The sequence below is a fragment of the Mandrillus leucophaeus genome, unplaced genomic scaffold, assembly GCF_000951045.1.
Source record: "Mandrillus leucophaeus isolate KB7577 unplaced genomic scaffold, Mleu.le_1.0 Scaffold146, whole genome shotgun sequence".
In the NCBI taxonomy this organism is placed as follows: domain Eukaryota; kingdom Metazoa; phylum Chordata; class Mammalia; order Primates; family Cercopithecidae; genus Mandrillus; species Mandrillus leucophaeus.
In genome coordinates, this window is record NW_012101432.1 from 2247350 (window position 1) to 2268588 (window position 21239).

The following is a 21239-nucleotide window of genomic DNA, read 5'->3' on the forward strand; positions in this document are numbered from 1 at the left end:
GCTCACCGTGAGTTTTAGTTTTACAAAATGAAAAGAGTATGGTGATGGTTGGGCAACATTATGAATATATTTAATACCACTGAAATGTACATTAAAAATGGTTAAGATGGTAAATTTTTTGTTAAGTGTGTTTTACCACAATAAAAAAAAATTGGGAAAAAACACAAAAGAAAACACAAAAGAAAAAAAGATGCCAATATTTCAAATATTTTTGCCTTTAGGAAGAACTTATTATGAACTATGTCAGTTAATTAAGTAAAGTTTAAACCAACATTTATTTATTCAGTATTTGAAAGGTTTATTCTAAAATTCAACATAGGCCAGGTGCAGTGGCTCATGCCTGTAATCCCAGCACTTTGGGAGGCCAAGTCAGGAGGATTGCTTGATGCCCGGAGTTCAAGACCAGCCTGGGCAACACAGCAAGAACTCATCTCTGAAAATTAAAATTAAAATAAAATAAAAAAAATTCCACATATTTTCTTGGAATTTATTTTTCTACTTTAATTTTGTGCCTACATACCTAAACAGGTTGTATATCCAACATGTTTTTAGGTTCTTCAGAGTTGGATACTACTTTTTATGGGGGAAAAATTTTTTTTACTAGAAACACAAGGAATGGATCCTTTCCTCTCTCTACCCCTATGTCACTTAATTGGGAGTAAATTGTATTTAAGATATGCCCAAGCTTTAGCACCCATAGTGTAGTCTTTACAGTATTGTTTCCTACTGAAAGGAGTTCCTTGGAGAAATGTCTGATTCTAGGCTGAAGGCAGGATTTGTGCAAGGTAAGGCTGGAACTTCTTGTCCTAGCAGGAAGCTAGGAGGTTATCTTCATTAACTAGGTTTATGTCAAAAGGGCTTAGGAGCTTTGTAGAGGGTCCCTCAAGACCATTTCCACATTTCATGATTTCCAAGATTGACTCTTAGAACTCAATATTTTATTCACAGTTATAGTTTATTACAATGAGATGATACAAGGCAAATCAGCAAAGCAAAAGGCAAATGGAATGAAGTCTGGAAGAAACCAAGCTCAAGCTTGCAAGAATCCTCTCCCAGTAGAGTTGCAAAAGATGCCATTAATTTTCCAGTAGTGACTTGTGTGCAGGGCCTCAGGTTAGCCCCTAATGAGATTTTAAGGGCTTCTCAGACTATTCCTGAGCATGCATATAGCTCTGAGTACACATCCCTTTGCATGAATATGACCTTCTGGATTCCCGGGAAGTTGTTGGAGCTTTTCAGAGTCCTTTTTGGACATCTCATTCCCCAGCTTCTCTTTTCTGGGTTTTTTGTTTGTTTTTGAGGTAGGGTCTCACTCTGTTGCCTAGGCTGGAGGGCAGTGGTGTGATCTTGGCTCACCGCAACTTCCTGCTTCCGGGTTTAAGCAGTTCTCCTGCCTCAGGCTCCTGAATAGCTGGTACTATAGGTGTGTGCCACCATGTCCAGCTAATTTTTGTGTTTTTAGTAGAGGTGGGGTTTCACCATGTTGACCAGACTGGTCTCGAACTCCTGATCGCAAGTCATCCACCAGCCTTGGCCTCCCAAAGTGCACAGGCATGAGCCACCGTGCCTGGCTCCCAGCTTTTCTTTTTAGGCTTTTTGACTGGCCTGTTGTTTGCCCTAACTGTATCCACTGCCTTAGGCAGCCGAGATATTAAATAACTGCTCCTGTTTTAGACAAATACCCCTAGGGAAAAGACTTTGCACTGGTTGATCTTCAAGTCAAATTAAAGACGTCCTTGCAAATGGGGTCTGTATTAGTCCATTTTCACACTGCTGATAAAGACATACCCGAGACTGGGAAGAAAAATAGGTTTAATGGATTTACAGTTCCTCATGGCTGGGGAAGCCTCACAATCATGGCAGAAAGCAAGGAGAAGCAAGTCACATCTTACATGGATAGCAGCAGGCAAAGGGAGAGCTTGTGCAGGGAAATTCCCATTTTTAAAACCATCCGATCTCATGAGACTCATTCATGAGAACAGAGCAGGTATGATCCACCCCATAATTTAATCATCTCCCACGACATGTGGGAATTGTGGGAGTTACAATTCAAGATGAGATTTGGGTGGGGACATAGCCGAACCATATCAGGGTCTTCCAGGAACTATCAGACGGGTCAAATAATTAGTTTTTCAAGAATGAGGCTTTGAAGGCATTGCAGACCATTCTGTCACCTTTAGTGGCTGCCAGTCTGCTGGCTCTTAGTGTGATTGTGGGCTTTTTGTTTTCAAGACTACTGTGGAGCTGGGGAGGTGGAATGGGAATAGGGCAAGTTAAAGCTCCTTGACGGCTGGGCACAGTGGGTACATCCTGTAGTCTCAGCTACTTAGAGATTCAGCTACTTTTCTTGAATAAACACTTCCCAGATTGCGTTAACCTTTTGCCTAATTTCCAAAGTTCTGAAAAAGTTCATTCTGACACTTTTTACCAGTGTCTTGTTGCTTTTATGGAGGAGAGGATTTTCTGAGGTCATTACTCTGCCATGACCCCAATAACACTTAGGTGAATAGGGATCTTTTCTTGCTTCCCTGTACATCTAGTGACTACCTGCTTTGTCTAGCCACTGAAATAGGGACTGTGGATTTAGTGGTGAATAAGAAGACAACCTCCTATGTGTTTATGTATTCCAGTAGGAGAAAATAGGCAGTAAACAAGTACTAGTAAATGTGGAGAATAGTAAAGCAGATCATGGGATAGAGAGTGATTGTGATTGGTGATGGGTAGTGGGTTTTTTTTTTTTTTTGGATTGAGCAGAGACCTGGATGAAGTAAGAAGGAAACCAATGCGTGCAGCTGGGCAGCAAAGGGAATAGAAGCACAAAGCCTCTTAGGCAAGAACGAGTTTGGCATGTTCAAGAAACATTAAGAAAGCCCATGTAGCTAGAGCAGGCAGATATCCAAAAAAGGACGAAGATAATTGACATCACTAAATTTATATGGATAATTTAAAAGTATTGATATCCAGGACCTATAAGTGGACAACTATGATTTTTGTTAGATCACTGTTTTCATTACTTTCTTCAGTAGGCTAACTCCCCTGCAGCCTGGGGACCAGGAAGGGATGCTGCATTGAGTTCTAATGCTAATACAAACCTGTGTCATTTTGAACTAAGAGCTGGTTTCTAGTTCCTGGCATTTAGTGTCTCTCAGAATGTCTTGGTAGGGACTCAGTTAATAAGATCTGTTTTGAAAATTATCTAGTGATGAACACTTTTTAATGTCCTTTATAGTAGATTTATGAATGATTTTCAACTCCCCTCTTTAACATATGTATTTGTTACCCTTTATTGTATAGCCCCAAAATTTAGTAGCTTAACATGACAACTATTTTATTTGCTCACAATTCTATGGGTCAGCGGCACGATCTTGGCTCACTGCAGCCTCTGCCTCCTGGGTTCAAATGATTCTCCTTCTTCAGCCTTCTGAGTAGCTGGGATTACAGGTGCCCGCCACCATGCCTGGCTATTTTTTTTGTATTTTTAGTAGAGACGAGGTTTCACCATGTTAGTCAGGATGGTCTCGATCTCCTGACCTCATGATTCACCTGCCTTGGCCTCCCAAAGTGCTGGGATTACAGGCATGAGCCACTGCGCCTGGCTTGGGCAGTTCTTTTTTTGATCTTCCCTGAGATTACTCATGTCATTTCACTGGGACTGTTATTTACGATGGCTTCACTCACACATTTGTTGGATAGTGCTGGCGGTTGGCCGGCCTATGTCTATTCATTAAGCTAGCTCTGGCTTCTTCACATGGTTGCTAGATTTTAAAAGTAGAAAGAAGGGCAAACTCCAGTGTGCAAGCACTTTTTAAACCTTTGCATTACGTGGGATAGTTTTGCATTCCTATAAATGTTTTCGAACTCTGCTCTGGGATGCAGTTACATTTATTTGAAATTAGTTCCAGATTTTGATTTTACAGATCATCTGAGGTCAGGAGTTTGAGACCAGCCTGGCCAATATGGTAAAACCCTGTCTCTACTAAAAATACAAACATTAGCTGTGCATGGTGGCGGGCACCTATAATCCCAGCTACTTGGGTGGCCCAGGCTGGAGAATTACTTGAACTCAGGAGGCGGAGGTTGCGGTGACTGGAAATCGTGCTATTGTACTCCAGCCTGGTTGACAAGAGCGAAATTCTGTCTCAAAACAAACAAACAAACAAACAAACAAAAAAAAGATTTTAAGATTTAATAGAGAGTACTGGATCTGTGTTCGCTGTAGGGCTGGTAAGTCCCCATTACTTAGGAAGAACTCTTATGTGTACTTGACCCCATCCTCAATGGAATTGGTGAGAAGTGGCACTATTTCTGGCCCTGTTTAAGTTCTGGACACTGCTACCTCTAATCTGGTGCTTCTTTTCCTGGTTTCTAGTAGTTTCCTCACACATACAGTGTGCTGATCAGTTTTCGTTTGACTACTAGAGAGGGATCCTTTGCAGATCTCCAGGGTTCGTTCTCAGTACAGCTCTCCGCGTTACCCTGTCCTCTAACACTTTGGTCTACCTGTACTCTTGGCTCTGCCTCCTTAACTCAGAGAGTCTACGAGTTTTCACTTGCCTTTCTCTTCCTTACCCTGCAGCCTGGAAAGTCTTGAGGAAGGAAGTTGAGGCAACTTCATTGTTCTTCATTGTCTGCGTCCAGTGTCATGAAAACTTGTGTTTCATGTATTTTCTTTCTTTATTTTTTCTTTTTCTTTTGAGATAGAGTCTCACTCTGTTGCCTAGGCTGCAGTGCAGTGGCACAGTCACTTCTCACTGCAGCCTCCACCTCCCAGGTTCAAGTGTTCGCCCCACCTCAGTCTCTTGAGTAGCTGCAACTACAGGCATGTGCCACCGTGCCTGGCTAATTTAAAAAAAATTTTTTTTGCAGAAATGAGGTTTCACTGTATTGGCCAGGCTGGTCTCAAACTCCTGGGCTCAGTCTGTCCTCCTGCCTTGGCCTCCCAGAGTGCTGGGATAACAAGTGTAAGCCACTGTGACCTACCTTTGTTTCATATTTTCTTCCGTGTTTTTTCTTTTCCCCCACTCCTGTTGCCCAGACTGTAGTGCAGTGGCATGATCTCGGCTCACTGCAGCCTCGCCTCCTGGGCTCAAGTGATTCTCCTGCCTCCGCCTCCTGAGTAGCTGGGACTACAGGTGTGTGCCACTGTGCTGGGCTAGCTTTTGTAGTTTTAGTGGAGATGGGGTTTCACCATGTTGCACAAATTAGTTTTGAACTCCTGAGTTCAAGTGGTCCACCCTCCTTGCCCTCCAAAAGTGCTAGGATTACAGGCGTGAACCACCATGCCCGGCTTTCTTCCATGTCTTAAATTCAGGCAAGAAGGTAAGTTGACTTTCTGTCACTCTATCTTATTGAGAAATGGAAGGCCCTTCTCTCCTCACACTTTTCTCCTTCCCTAGTATTAGGCTTATGATTGAGGATTGGGGTGTTCTCTATGGTCTTGGTCCAATCTCAGCTTTGGACTGGTTTTTGTGCCAGGATCTTACAGTTTTCCTGCCCCCACCCCACACAATGACAGATTAGGCAATACATATGCTTAATACTAAGGGAGTGATTAATTGAGGGAGAACTGACATCTTTATGAGTCTTCCCAGCTCATGAACATGGTATATCCTCTGCTTTATTTAAACCGTCTTTATTTTCTCTAAAAAATGTTTTCTTGTTTTCTTATACATTTTTTGTTAGATTTATTTCTAGTCTTATTTTTTTAATGCTGTTGTAAGATGCATTTTTAAAAATTTGTGTTTGGTTTATAGAAACACAATTGATTTTTTTTGTATTAATTAACCTTGTATTCAGAAACTGAGTCTTGCTCTGTCCCCCAGGCTGGAGTGCAATGGTGCGATCTCGGCTCACTGCAACCTCTGCCTCCTGGCTTCGGGTGATTCTCCTGCCTCAGCCTCCCAAATAACTGTGATTACAGGCACCTACCACCACACTTGGCTAATTTTTGTATTTTTAGTAGAGATGGGGTTTCACCATGTTGGCCAGGCTAGTCTTGAACTCCTGACCTTAAGTGATCTGCCTGCCTCAGCCTCCCAAAGTACTGGGATTGTAGGCGTGGGCCACTGCACCTGGCTATTATACTGGTTCTTAGAAATAGTTAGGAAGTCTTCATTCTTTTTTTTTTTTTTTTTTCCTTTTTCGAGACAGGGTATCATTCAGGCTGGAGTGCAGTGGCGCGATCTTGGCTCACTGTAACTTCTGCCTACCGGTTTAAAGAGATTCTCCCTCCTCTGCATATTTATTATTTTCTATTCTCGGGATGACTTTTATAATCTTGGTGTGGTTTCTCCCGTAACTGGAATAATTCACTGGTGAAGACATCTTTACTTGAGATTTTCTTTAAGGAAAGATTTTTAATAATACATTTCATTTCTTTATTTGCTTTGGGGCTGTTTGGATATTCTGTTTCTTTCAGCATTAGTAATTTATATTTTTTAAGAAATGTGTCCATTTTATACTGACATGGTTTTCTCTTTGTTTTGTTTTGGGGGAATTTTTTTTTTGAGACAGAGTCTCACTTTGTTGCCCAGGCTGGAGTGCCGTGGCACAGTTACGGCTCACTGCAGCCTTAAACTCATGGGCTCAAGCAGTGCTCCCACCTTATAGCCTCTTGAGTAGCTGGAACCACAGGTGTGCGTCACCACACCCAGCTTATTTTTTAAATTTTTGTAGAGATTTCTTCTTTGACCTATAGATAATTTAGGAATGTAATTTTAGGCCAGGTGCAGTGGCTCATGCCTATAATCTCAGCACTTTGGAAGGCCGAGGTGGGTGGATCACGAGGTCAGAGGATTGAGACTACCCTGGCTAATGTGGTGAAACCCCGTCTCTACTAAAAATACAGAAAAACAAACAAACAAAAAAATTAGCCAGGGGTGGTGGCAAGCACCTGTAATCTCAGCTACTCTGGGCGCTGAGGCAGGAGATTCGTTTGAACCCAGGAGGCAGAGGTTGCAGTGAGCCAAGATTGCGCCACTGCACTCCAGCCTGGGAGACAGAGTGAGACTCCGTCTCAAAAAAAAAGAAGATAATTCAAATTGTGTTGTTGCTAGGTACAGTGTTCTGTATTAGTCATTTTGGTTGTTTGTTAATTGCACCATTCAGATCTTACTGAGTTTTGGTTGCCTTTTCTGTCAGTTTGTTGAGAGAGATGTGGGTCTCCAACTATTATTATGGCTTTGTCTTTTTCTCCTTTTAATTCTGCAAATTTTTGCTTTATGTGTTTTTTTTCTTTTTTTTTTTTAAGACAGAGTCTTGCTCTGTTGCTAAGGCGGGAGTACAGTGGTGTGATCGTGGCTCACTGCAGCCTTGACCTCCTGGGCTCAAGTGATCCTTCCAACCTCCCAAGTAGCTGGGACTACAGGCATATACCACCACACGCTGGTTTTGTTTGTTTGTTTTCTAGATAATGGGTTTCGCCATGTTGCCCAGACTGGTTTTGAACTCCTGAGCTCAAGCTTCCCAATGTGCTGTAATCATAGGCTTGAGCCACCATGCCCTGCTGCTTTATGTATTTTGAGGTTACTGGGTACATATAAGTTTATGATTGTGGTACCTTCCTGTTGGATCGATCCCTTCATTAATACTACTTTAATCTCTAATAATCATTCTTGCCATATATTTTAAATCTTTCTCTGAAATTAGTGTGTCTTTTTTAAGGACTGTGCTTCTTTGTTTGTTTAATCCAGTCTGACAAAATTTGTCTTTTACTAGAAGAATTTTTTCTATATCGGGTTATCCACTCTTTTGGCCTCCCTGGGTCATATTGGAAGCAGAAGAATTGTCTTGGGCCACACATAAAATACACTAACACTAATGATAGCTGATGAGCTGAAAAAAAAAAAATCGCATTGTGTTTTAAGAAAGTTTACAAATTTGTGTTGGGCCACACTCAAAACCCGCCCTGGGCTGTGAGTTGGACAGTCTTGGTCTATATACTGTAATATAATTATTAATATAGTTGGGTTTATATGTATAATCTTACTGCCATTTGCTATTTGGCCCATCTGTTGTTGTTTTTTTTTTTTTAATTTCTTGCTTGCTTTTAGATTAAATGTTGTATTTTCCTTGTAACTTGTTTTATATATGTATAATTTTATTGTAATGGTTATCCTAAAAATTACAACTTCCTTCTTTAACTTTTACAGTATAATACAAATTATTACTATTACTAGTGTCACACAACTGCTAAAAATCTTAGAACCTTTAAACCTTACAAGGCATTTCAGTTACTGTTTTGAACTGTCACTATTAACATTTCCTTACACTATTTACCCTGATATATATATATTTTTATGCCCCAGAACTGAGCAGATGATATTGTTTATTTATTCCTACGTTTCCATGTTTATGATTTAGGATAATTTCCTTCTGCCTGAATAATTCCTTTTAAGTCTCTTTTAGTGCAGGCTTGTAGGTGAGAAGGTGAGAATCTTTTTTTTTTATTTTTTTTGCAAATTTTAAAATTTCACCTTTATTTTTGAAGGATAGTTTTGCTGGGCATAGTATTCTAGATTGGCAGTTGTTTTCTCTTTGGCCCTTTAACAGTGTTGTTCTATTATATTCTGACTTCTGTTATTTCTGTTGAGAAATATGTGAGTCTTACTGTTTTGCGAAGAGCAACTCTTTTTTTTTTCCTATGGCTGCTTTTATGATTTCCTCCCCCCTTACTTCTTCCCTTCCTTCCCTAGTTTATGGCATCCTAGGTAGAATTTCCTTTTAATATATCCTGCTTGGTGTTGGCAAAGCATTCTGAATCTCTAGATTGATTTCTTTCATCAGTTTTTGAAAACTCCCAGTTTTTCTTTGTTAGAATATTACATTTATCAGTTTCTCTTCTTTTCTAGGACTTCTGTTTTATATATATATATGAGAAATGTGATACACACACACACACATTAGACATTGTGAGTGTGTGTCACATTTGTCTTAAACTTCTCCCTCCTCCTTTCACTACTTTCCCTTTCCCCTTCCTCTGTCTTCCATTCTTTTCTCTTTATGCTTCGGTTCGGGTATTTTTTATTGATTTGTCTTCTAGTTAACTCATCCTGTTTTCTGCTGTGTCTCATTTGCTCTAAGATCAATATATTAAATTCTTCAGATTATAAGACTGATGTGCTGCCGGCTATGCTGAGAGGGCTCTATATTGAGTTCTTAGTTTCATATATTGTGTTTTTCGGTTCTAGAGTGCTTATTTAATTATTTTTGTAGTTCCTAATCCTTTAGTGAAATGTTGCATCTTCAGCAGTTTTGTACATTTCCCCTTCTGTTTTCTATTAATCAGGATTACTTTAAATAATTGTCCTTGTGTATTAACTTCATTTTTAAAATGTCTGTGAGTCTGATTCTCTTGTCTAGTTTTCTCTTAATTATTGGTCTTTTTTTTATCCCTTTGTATTTTTAGTAATTTTTAAATTGTGTGCCAGACTTTGTATATGAAAGAACCATAGAGGTGCTATACAGTGTTCCCAGTAGGGATCACATTTTTCTCTGTTGCACAAATTGGTAAGGACCTAATTACCTTCAACCAGACAGAGATTGAGCTATTTTAGGGTTGTCTTAAAGTTTAATAAAACTCATTGTTCTTATCATTTGGCCTTTTTGTTTGTTACTTTTTAAATTGAGAGTCTACTGAGTATCTATCTCCTTGGCCCTGGAAGACTATGGGAGATTTGTCTCTGTAGAGGTTCCCCACATAGCCATTCTGCCTACAGACTGCTTCAATTTGGCAGTTGTCTTGGTGGTTGTGGTTCAAAATTCCCAAGGTACACCCTATTTCCATCAAGTACCCCTTCTTAAAGTACTACCAGTCTCTTTTGTGTCTTTCCAGAAATACTCCCTTAGTCCTGTTCAAGTTCTTCCCTCCACTGCAGAACCTTCTCATAAAACAAAACTCACATGTGAAAGCCCAGTATATGAGATAAAGTGTCAGCTGCTGTAGTGGAGTAGGGGGTCCTAACACATCTCCAGTTACTATAATTCTAAGAGAATTTTATCACAGTATTCTTTGTATCAAAGAAAGGAGAGCATAATGTAGTCAGCAAACACATGAAAATAGTTATTACTTTCTAAGAAAAGTGTCCATTTTAGCAATTTGAAAATGATTCTGACAATCTTTTAATGTGTTTTTCTGCCAAAAATTCAGCATAATAGCATTTTTTGTGTTCTTTTCTAAAAAAGGCAAGTTTTTCAGTTATGTGAAACTCAACCAAAATAATTTTTTAGCTTATGATACTTATTATTTAAGCTTGGTTTTATACTGCATATTATGATTTTAATGAGGGTATTTTTAAAATGATTGTGTGTTTGTGTGTGTGTGTGTATGAGAGAGAGAGAAAGAAAAACCACTATAACATGTTTCAAAAGAGTCATATAATTTTTGTCTGGAAGGGACTTAATATTACAGATAATGCAAGTGAGGCACCAGATAATTTAAGTAATCTACTCAAGGTCTTATAGATAATTAATGGCAAATTTGAAATTAAAATTCAGACTTTCTGTCTTCAAAATAATGCATTTTAATTAGGTTTGATAAAGGTATGCAAGTATGCTAGTTGTTACAGAAATTTTTGGATCTATAATTATTTCTTAAAATTAGATAAGCTGTATTGTAAATGCCTATCAAAACTGTTCTTTGTATTATATTCTTGAGACTATTTCTTCAATATTTCAGTTTTCTATTTGTATTTTTTATAGAATTGGAAAATATTTAACTCTTAACAAATGAATTCCCCACTTGAACTCTGCCGAATTCCTGTGCCACCTCCTCCTTTAGAAAACTGATCTTAATACAGGTAAAATTAAGACTTTAACTTTTTAAAGGATAAAGAATGAATTTTCTATATCGTTAGACATGTTAGCATTTTTGGTAACCTTTGCTGGGTAGCTTCTATTTATTAAGCAGTTTTACTTAATGACATCTTAATTATTGCCTTTGAATTCTATTTTTGAAAGTTTTTCCCTTTTATAAATGTGTTTTTAAAAAACCTTTCTGTTATCTAAACTTTATTGAAGAATTGAATTTACTCAGCATAACTGTATTATCTGGCTACATCTAGATCAATGCTGTCCAATAGAACTTCTTTGATGATGGCTATATTCTATATCTTTGCAGTCCAATATGGGACACTGTAGCCACAAGTAGCTTCCTGTGTTAGACAGTGCAGCTCTGGGCTTTTCCTTAGGAAATTTGGTGATTATGCTAACAGTATGTCTTAAATGCCTAAGTTTTAGACTTACACCTTGAAGTATCTTCATAGTTGTTGATCAAGTTTGAAAATTAGCAGTAGCAAAACCATCACTGGCTATTTCATATGTTGTCTTGATAATTGTGTAGCTTGGTTTATCCCATAATTTTGATCCACAAGAAACCTTTGAGAGCGCTTACCACAGTTAGTTTTGCTCACTGTTGTATCTTTAACATTTTACTTGGTACCTAGCATGTAATTGGTATTCACAGTGCATATTAGTTGAAAGAATGGATGAATAATCTCTGTACTTTACAGGAAAAAAATGCCTCCTAAATTGTTCAAAAATTAAATGATTATATTGATAATATTTCTATAATAATAATAGTAGCAAGCATCCATTGAAGACTTATGTTGTACAGTCACTGTTCTAAGTAAGACCTTATGTGTGTTGATTTATTAAATCTTTAAAAATAATCCTTTGTTATAGGTACGTATTCTCATTTTATAAGTGAGGAATTTGAAGACAGAGAGTAGTTAAGTAACTTTCCCAAGGACACATATTATTGTACTTAGAGACCTTGGACAAATACTGTAAGGTTTCTTCCTGGCAAGTAGTTCTTGACCTTCTTCAGATCACATTCCAGCAGCTTATTATTTTGTTCATTATGTTGTAGTTAGGGTTTGCTAATAAAGGTTGCCATTACCATCTCTGGTACAGTGGTGCACACATGTAATCCTAGCTCTAATCCCAAGGCGGGAGGATTGCTTGGGGCCAGGAGTTCAAAACCAGCCTGGGCAACATAGCAAGAACTCGTCTGTAAATAATGGTAGTACTATTAATAATAAAAAGGTCGTCATTGTCATAGTTATCAAAAAGATAGTCATTTTCTGTGATAGCCTCTTAGTTATACATTCTGAAACTAAGGCAGTATGGATCTGAATTAAACTGCATGCTGGAATATCAGCTTGAGTTCTTTTAAGTATAGTTTTTACCGTGTGATGGGATAGATGTAATATACAGTAGAAGAAATGATCTGCAGAATTTTATATTGTATGGTTAGATAAACAGAAAGCTTGCAGGGCCAGGCACATTAGCATATGCTGTAATCCTAGCTATTCAGGAGGCTGAGGTGGGAGGACTGTTTGAGCCCAGGAGTTCAAGACCAGCTGAGGCAAGATAGCAAGACCCCTATCTCGAAAAATAAAAGATACCTTGCAGTCTACTTATAGCTGTGCTCTGTAGATATCTCTATGTACTAATAGTGCTGTGCCTAGTTAGAAGATACATGTTTGGCCAGGCGCGGTGGCTCACACCTGTAATCTTAGCACTTTGGGAGGCTGAGGCGGGTGGATCATGACGTCAGGAGATCAAGACCATCCTGGCTAACACAGTGAAACCCTGTCTCTACTAAAAATACAGAAAATTAGCCGGGCGTGGTGGCGGGCGCCTGTAGTCCCAGCTACTTAGGAGGCTGAGGCAGGAGATTGGTGTGAACCCGGGAGGCGGAGCTTGCAGTGAGCTGAGATCGCGCCACTGCACTCCAGCCTGGGCGACAGAGCGAGACTCCGTCTCAAAAAAAAAAAAAAAGGAAAATATATGTTTACAGAATTTCTCTGTAACCAGTACTATTCTATTTTTCAAATGAAGGTACTAAAATCTATTTTTAGGATTTCAGAGTTAGAAAATAACTATTCATTTTAGGAAACTGAAGCCCAAAGGGTTTAAATGAGTTGTCTGAGGACATATAAACAGTATGGTTCACTGACTATATATATATATGTATATATATTTTAAGTACCTGTCTTATATCCAGAAATCATAGTATGTTTGTTAGCTTTGAATGCATAGTAGTGAGCAATGCAGAAATATACCCTGTTCTCTTGGAATTTACAATCCAGTGGGGAGATGGATAATCAATAAGTAATGAGGTCTGATAAACAAATTACAAAACACAAAGTTCTAGGCAGGAAATAAATATTGTGTTGGAATGGAAAATACTGGGGAATAGAAAAAGAGCTGCTATTTACGTAAAGTGGTTCGGAAAGGCTGCTGAGGCTGACAAGATCAGAAAGAGCCAGCCACTTAAATAGCAGGAGCAGGGCAGCATTCCAGGCTGGAACAGCCTGCACAGATGTGCTGGAGGTAAGGTGCACATAAAGCTATAGAGAAGTTGAAAGAAGAGTATGGCCAGAACATAGAAAGCTGTGGGGAGAGTAGTATGAACCATAAGATAGGGGCCAGATTACATAGTGCCTTTTTCAATCATAGATTTCAAAATTATAGCGTTAGATTCAAATCTGAGTTCTGCCACTTAAACTGTGTTACCTTGTATAGGTCACACACCCATTTACACTTTAATTTTCTTATCTATTAGATGAGAATAACAAGCTACTTCATAGTACATAGTATCATGAAGATTATATAATGCTTATAGCAAACACTTATGTAATGTTTATCTTGTGATAAGAACTGTTCTAAGTATACAAAAACTGTATGAAGTAGGTACCACTATTATTCCCAGTTTTGAAATGAGAGAAATGAGGGACAGAAGGTTTGAGTATAGCTAGTAAGAGGGTACAAGGGTTTAAACATAGCTAATAAGTGACGTTAACCTTAGGCAACCTTGCTACAGAGTTTGTGATCAAACTGTGATCCTCAGGATCCTTTAAGGGGGTCCATGGGGTCAAAACTATTTTTCATATTAATATAAAGAGTATTTGCCATCTTCACTGTCATTCTGTCATAAATATACAGTGAGGTTTTTCTGCAACAGATTGAATGCAGAAGCAATTATGAGGCTGGGCACAGTGGCTCATGCCTGTAATCACAGCGATTTGGGATCACTGGAGGTCAGGAGTCTGAGACCAGCCTGGTCAACGTGGCGAAACCCCATCTCTACTAAAAATAAAAAAATTAGCCGGATATGGTGGGGCGTGCCTGTGATCCCAGCTACTTGGAGGCTGAGGCAGGAGAATTGCTTGAATCCAGGAGGTGGAGGTTGCAGTGAGCTGAGATTGTGCCACTGCACTCCAGCCTGGGCAACAAGAGACTGTGTCTCGAAAAAACGAACAAAAAAACCAATTATGAGATTCACAAAAAAACAGAACAACAACAACAAAACGCTATTCTCAGTTTGCTTTTGTTTTAGAAGAATATAATCTTCGCTTTAAAATGTTAACATGTAATAGGCTTTTCAAAAAATTAATTAATAAATGAATGTTTTTAGTGAAAGAAATTCTGAAACCAAAAAAAGCTGAGAACTGGTGCTGTACACCACTAAATTCTGCCACCTGTTATTAAATCAGATAAAATATAGGAAACACCTGGTATCATGTTTCTACTTAATAGGCTCACTGGTAACTTATTTCCTCACTTTTAAGACACATTTTTTTCCACATTTTGATATTTTTAGAAATCAAGGTGTGACTTGTCTGAAGAAACTTTTCAGCAGCGAGCCAAGTAAATTGTGAAGTAGTAGTAGTCGTTTATACTTAGTATTTCTAGAATTTAGCTTTGTGTATTCTTTTATTCAGTTATTTCAGTTGATATTAGTGGCACCACATGGGGTTGAAATATTAATTGGATTTGTGTCCCTAATTGTTGTTTAAAATGTCTGCTATATATCACTGTAAGATACAGCTTTGAAATGAACAATTATCTCAGTAGAAGATTGCCTGACATATGTTAGTTAATTCAAAGACAACAAAATCGCCAAATTATTCAGTCTCTTATATCAAACCTTGGCAAGGTTGGTGTTACTAATTCATGCATCTGGGACAACATTTACTTGTCACAAATTTCTGGACGATACATGGAGAAGGTATTTAACTTCCATTTGGTATTTAGTTTTCTAAGTAAAATTATCAAGTTTAACTAAGAAAACAGAAATCTCAAGTTTTGTTATGGCCAAAAATAACAATGTCAGCGCTGAAGGTGCTCAAAATCAACAGATGATTGAATGCCTGCTATATGCCTGTCATTTGGGATACAGTGCCTGTCTCTGTAAAGTACAGATTTTAGTAGAAAAGACAGACATCAAGTAAACAAATAAATGATAATTACAGATTGTGCTAAATGCTATGAAGAAAATGGGCAGAGTGATGAGGTTGGAGGGAGGAGGAAGGTAGGGGTAGCTGATTAAAGTATATAGGGAAAGGTTCTCTAAGGAGGTAATACATGAACTAAGTCTACTCCAGCCATGTACAGAGCTGGGAGAGAATGCCAGGTGGCAGGTACAAAGACCAAAGGTGGCCAGAAACATAAAGGGTAATTTTTAAAAAGTGGCATGTGATTATATGAGGGACCTTATACTCTTGTCTTAGTTAAGCTTTTTGTTTTCTTTTTCATAAAGTATTATTTCGTATTTTCTTTTAAAGTACTTATTAAATTACTGTCTTAAAACTAGTAGTAGTTTTATAGAGTTGGGAAATATGATGTGTTATGATTATTATTATTATTAATACCACTATATTTCTCTATTTAAAGGTATTTCATTTTTAGTCATTTTTAAAATGGTATGGGTGGAAACAGTAGAGGTTTAATGTGCTGAATTTGTGGTTATAGGAAAGATCAAATAGGAATTTAAAGTAGTAATTTAGCCTGGAGGTGATACTTTTTTTGTTTTTGTTTTTTTAAAACTGGAGGATGGTCATCAGGATTACTTGGGGGGCTTTTCCAAAATAAATATTCTGGACCCTATATCAGACAGGGATTCTGATAAAAGTACGTATCAAAAGATTTGTGTTGCTTTTTAAAAAGTGTTTGGCTTGGCTAGGTGCAGTAGTTCATGTTTGTAATTTCAGCACTTTGAGAGGCCGAAATGGGAAGATTGCTTGAACCCAGAAGTGAGACCAGTCTGGGCAACATAGGAAAACCCTTTCTCTATACAATAAAAAAAATTAGGCTGGGCGCGGTGGCTTACACCTGTAATTCCAGCACTTTGGGAGGCCAAAGCGGGCGGATCACAAGGTCAGGAGATCGAGACCATTCAGGAGATCGAGACCATTCTGGCTAACACAGTGAAACCCCGTCTCTACTGAAAATACAAAAAAAAATTAGCCGGGCATGGTGGTGGGTGCCTGTAGTCCCAACTGCTTAGGAGGCTGAGGCAGGAGAATGGTGCGAACCCAGGAGGCGGAGCTTGCAGTGAGCCAAGATCACATGACTACACTCTAGCTTGGGCAACAGAGCAAGACTCCATCTCAAAAAATAAAATGAAATAAAATAAAATAAAATAAAATAAAATAGCCAAACATGGTGGCACATGCATAGTACCAGCTACTTAGGGGGCTGAGGTGTGAAGATTGCTTGAGCCTGGAAGGTCAAGGCTGTGAGGCTGCAGTGAGCCCTGATTGTGTCACTGCACTCCAGGCTGGGAGACAGAGAGATCACAAAAAAAAAAAAACAACTTTCTTTTTGACTTCTAAAGGCAGTTTATGTTCTTCAGAGAACATTTAAAAAAAATTGATTAATTGTAGTTTTTTTTTCTTGCCCTTTTCGGTAAAGTAGTAGTATACATTAAAAAAAAAAAAAATTCCTTATAGTTAGCTAAAAGATGACTTGTTTATACATTTCTCCTAAAACACAGACATCTTGATTTAAACCATTTTCAATGTTTTAAATGATTGTAATTATCTAAAAAGCTTTTAATTTTGATGTTTAAAAAATGTTTTTGTAGCCTGGGCAACATAGTGAGACCCTGTCTCTACAAAAAACAAAATTATAAAAAATTAGCCAGGTGTGGTGGTACATGTGTATAATCTCAGCTATTCAGGAGGCTGAGGCAGGAGGATCACTTGAGCCAAGGAGTTTGAGACTACAGTGAGCTATGATTGCACCACTGCAGTCTAGCCAAGGTGACAGAGACCTGTCTCTAAAAAAACAATGTTTTCATAATTTTTGTGTAACAATAACTAGTTAGAAAAGATAATGGAAGCGAATCCCAATCATAATTGCATCAAAATATAAAAACCACCTAAGAATTAATTGGAAATTGTGTTGACCTCCATGAAGAAAATAAAAATTTATGCTAAGACATAGAGGATTTTCAAGAAAGAGCAGTGCTATGCTCCTCTGTGGAATAACTCAGTATTGTGAAGCTGTCATTTGGAATTAATTTATACATTCTCCTGAGGATAGGATGTGGGGAAGGAATTTATTATCAAAAGTCTAATATTCATGTGCAAGAATAAGGCAGGCAATAACGATGAAATATATTTTTAGAAAAAATGAATTAGGATAAGGCTTGTACTGCTATGTATTAAAGTATATTATAAAATGACAGTAAATAGGCTGGGTGTGGTGGCTCACACCTGTAATCCCAGCACTGTGGGAGGCCAAGGCGGATTGATCACTTGAAGCCAGGAGTTTGAGACCAGCTTGGGCAACATGGTGAAACCTCATCTCTACCAAAAATACAAAAAATTAGCTGGGCATGGTGGCACACACCTGTAACCCAGATACTCGGAAGGCTGAGGCAGGAGAATCGCTTGAACCGGGGAGGTGGAGGTTTCAGTGAGCCGAGATCGTGCCACTATATTCCAGCCTGGGCAACAGAGTGAGACTCTGTCTCAAAAAATAAATAAAATAAAATAAAATAAAATGATAGTAAATAAATGATTGCAGTCCTTGTGCAAAACTACTGCGAAATGTAGCTGGGAAGTAGTTTCAAATATATGTAAGACTTTAGTAGTATTTCAAGTCTCTGCAAAAACAGAAACAACAAAAGGCATGCAAACTATATATTAGAACAATTGGAAAAAAAATTGTTAGATTTTAATCTCATATCATATTGTAAAATAACTTCCAGATTGTTTAAAGAGTAAACCATGAATGTGGTTTTTAATTTTAGAAGAGTGAAGCCTTAACTAAGCAAGCAAGGTGTTTTTTTTGTTTTTTTGAGACAAAGTTTTGCTTTTGTTGCCCATGCTAGAGTGCAATGACACTATCTCGGCTCACCACAACCTCTGCTTCCCAGGTTGAAGTGATTCTCCTGCCTCAGCATCCCAAGTAGCTGGGATTACAGGCATGTGCCACCACACCTGGTTAATTTTGTATTTTTAGTAGAAATGGGGTTTCTCCATGTTGGTGAGGCTGGTCTCGAACTTCCAACCTCAGGTGATCTCCCCTCCTCGGCCTCCCAAAATGCTGGGGTTATAGGCATGAGTCACCATGCCTGGCTGATTTTTAAAATACAGTAATATATATTGTGATTTCTTTTTTGTTGTAGAGTGTTCTGATTCCAATTTTCATTGTGCTAGTTTTAAAAGTCTTATATGTTAATAAATGCAGTCAAATTGATGGTTTTATATTTAGATTAATTTAGGTTTCTATGCTATGGTAGTAGCTTTATAAACAGAGCAGGAAGAAATTATTCTGTATATGTAACAGCCATATGCTTCTTAAAAATCTGAAAGATTATAGTTTTGAGAGTAGATTTGAATATGCTATCAATAATGTTTATATCTTATAACCTTAAATTTTCAAGTACAATTTTTAGAATTTATACTATGGAAGAGAACAACACAAATGCACAAATATGTAGAAGGGTGTTGATTGCAACAAGTTTTTGGTAATATAAGAAAATTGAAAACAGTCCGTGTCCATCAGTAAGTTATTGGACAGATAAGGGTTTGTGCTTACAGTTCTGTGGCTGTTAAAAAGAATGAGATAAGCTGGGCACAGTGGCTCACACCTGTAATCCCAGCACTTTAGGAGGCCAATGTAGGCAGATCACCTGAGGTCAGGAGTTTAAGACCAGCCTGGCCAACGTGGTGAAACCCGTTTCTACTGAAAATACAAAAATTAGCTGGGTGTGGTGGCGCACACCTGTAATCCCAGCTACTCACGAGGCTGAGGCAGGAGAATCCCTTGAACCCAGGAGTCGGAGGTTGCAGTGAGCCGAGATCTTGCTGCTGTACTTCAGTCTGGGCAATAGGGTGAGACTCCAACTCAAAAAAAAAAAAAAAAAAGTTCTAGAATATATATGTGTGTGTGTATATATATCTATATATCCAGTATAACCATTCTGTAGGCTGCCTGTTCACTCTGATGGTAGTTTCTTTTGCTGTGCAGACGCTCTTTTGTTTAATTAGATCCCATTTCTCAATTTTGACTTTTGTTGCCATTGCTTTTGGTGTTTTAGTCATGAATTCCTTACCCATGCCTATATCCTGAATGGTATTGCCTAGGTTTTCTTCTAGGGTTTTTATGGTTTTAGGTCTAACATCTAAATCTTTATATGTATGTATGTATGTATTTATTTATTTATTTATTTATTTATTTTTTTTTTGAGATGGAGTCTCACTCTGTCGCCCAGGCTGGAGTGCAGTGGTGCGATCTTGGCTCACTGCAACCTCCGCCTCCTGGGTTCATGCCATTCTCCTGCCTCAGCCTCACGAGTAGCTGGGACTACAGGCACCCACCACCATGCCCGGCTAATTTTTTGTATTTTTAGTAGAGATGGGGTTTCACTGTGTTCGCCAGGATGGTCTCAATCTCCTGACCTCGTGATCCACCCACCTTGGCCTCCCAAAGTGCTGGGATTACAGGCGTGAGCAACCGTGCCCAGTGATATATTTTTAACAAATATAAAAAGCATACTGTAGAGCACTATATATGATGTGAACACATGACTGTATTTAAATAACATATTTACATACATATATGTTATAAATACATATATATATAAAAATACAGATCTGGAAGAATGGTTGACAGTGTTTGCGGATGGAATAGGTGGTTGGACTAAGTTCCATTTTTTTTTACAGGCATCTATGATATTTTAAAATTATTTAAAAATTTAATATCAACTAAATATGTATTTATAGCTAGATTGTAAAACTACAGAGGTAATAGTTGAGATACAGAGCAGGTATGGCTTTTTAATTTTCCAGTAAAAAAAAAAAAAGGTCAGTAATTTAATAACTAGCAATAGAGATAAGGGAGTTGTTTAAAGTTCCAATTTTGTTTATTTTGGGAAATATGTCCTTTTTGTCACCACTACAATGAAATTTCCGAACTTTTTTTTTTTTTTTTTTGAGACAAGGTCTCACTGTGTTGCTCAGACTGAAGTACACCGGCATGGTCATAGCCCACTGCAGCCTTGAATTCTTGAGATCAAGCGTTACTCCCACCTCAGCCTCCTCAGTAGCTAGGACTACAGGTGTACATGACTACATCCAGCTAATTTTTTTAAATATATACTTTAAGGTCTAGGGTACATGTGCACAATGTGCAGGTTTTTTACGTAGGTATACATGTGCCATGTTGGTTTGCTGCACCCATTAACTCCTCATTTACATAGGTATTTCTCCTAATGCTATCCCTCCCCGCTCCCCCCACCTCATGACACGCCCCGGTGTGTGATGTTCCCCACCCTGTGTCCAAGTGTTGTCATTGTTCAGTTCCCACCTAAGAGTGAGAACATGTGGTGTTTGGTTTTCTGTCCTCTTGATAGTTTGCTCAGAATGATGGTTTCCAGCTTCATCTCTGTCCCTGCAAAGGACATGAACTCATCCTTTTTTATGGCTGCATAGTATTCCATGGTGTATATGTGCCACATATTTTTAATCCAGTCTATCATTGATGGACATTTGGGTTGGTTCCAACTGTTTGCTATTGTGAATAGTGCTGCAATAAACATACGTGTGCATGTGTCTTTATAATAGCATGATTTATAATCTTTTGGGTATATACTCAGTAATGGGACTGCAGGGTCATATGGTATTTCTAGTTCTGGATCCTTGAGGAATTGCCACACTGTCTTCCACAATAGTTGAAGTAGTTTACACTCCTACCAGTAGTGGAAAAGCATTCCTATTTCTCCAGCATCTGTTGTTTCCTGACTTTCTAATGATTGCCATTGTAACTGGTGTGAGATGCTATCTCATTATGGTTTTGATTTGTATTTCTCTGATGACCAGTGATGATGAGCATTTTTTCATGTGTCTTTTGACTGCATAAATGTCTTCTTTTGAGAAGTGGCTGTTCATATCCTTTGCCTACTTTTTGATGGGGTTGTTTGATTTTTTCTTGTAAATTTGTTT

The 21239-nt window shown here is 38.3% G+C and overlaps 1 protein-coding gene across 2 annotated transcripts in view; it reads left to right on the top strand.

The window, feature by feature from the left end:
• The window catches only part of FAM126B (family with sequence similarity 126, member B), an 82696-nt gene that overhangs the window by 10599 nt on the left and 50858 nt on the right, over positions 1-21239 (top strand). The window contains exon 2 of one of the 2 annotated variants that reach the window (XM_011974516.1): positions 10699-10796. The exons of the other annotated variant lie outside the window; for it this stretch is intronic. The gene's annotated coding sequence lies outside the window, so the exon portion shown is untranslated. The remainder of the gene's footprint in view (positions 1-10698; positions 10797-21239) is intronic. 2 annotated transcript variants of the gene reach the window in all.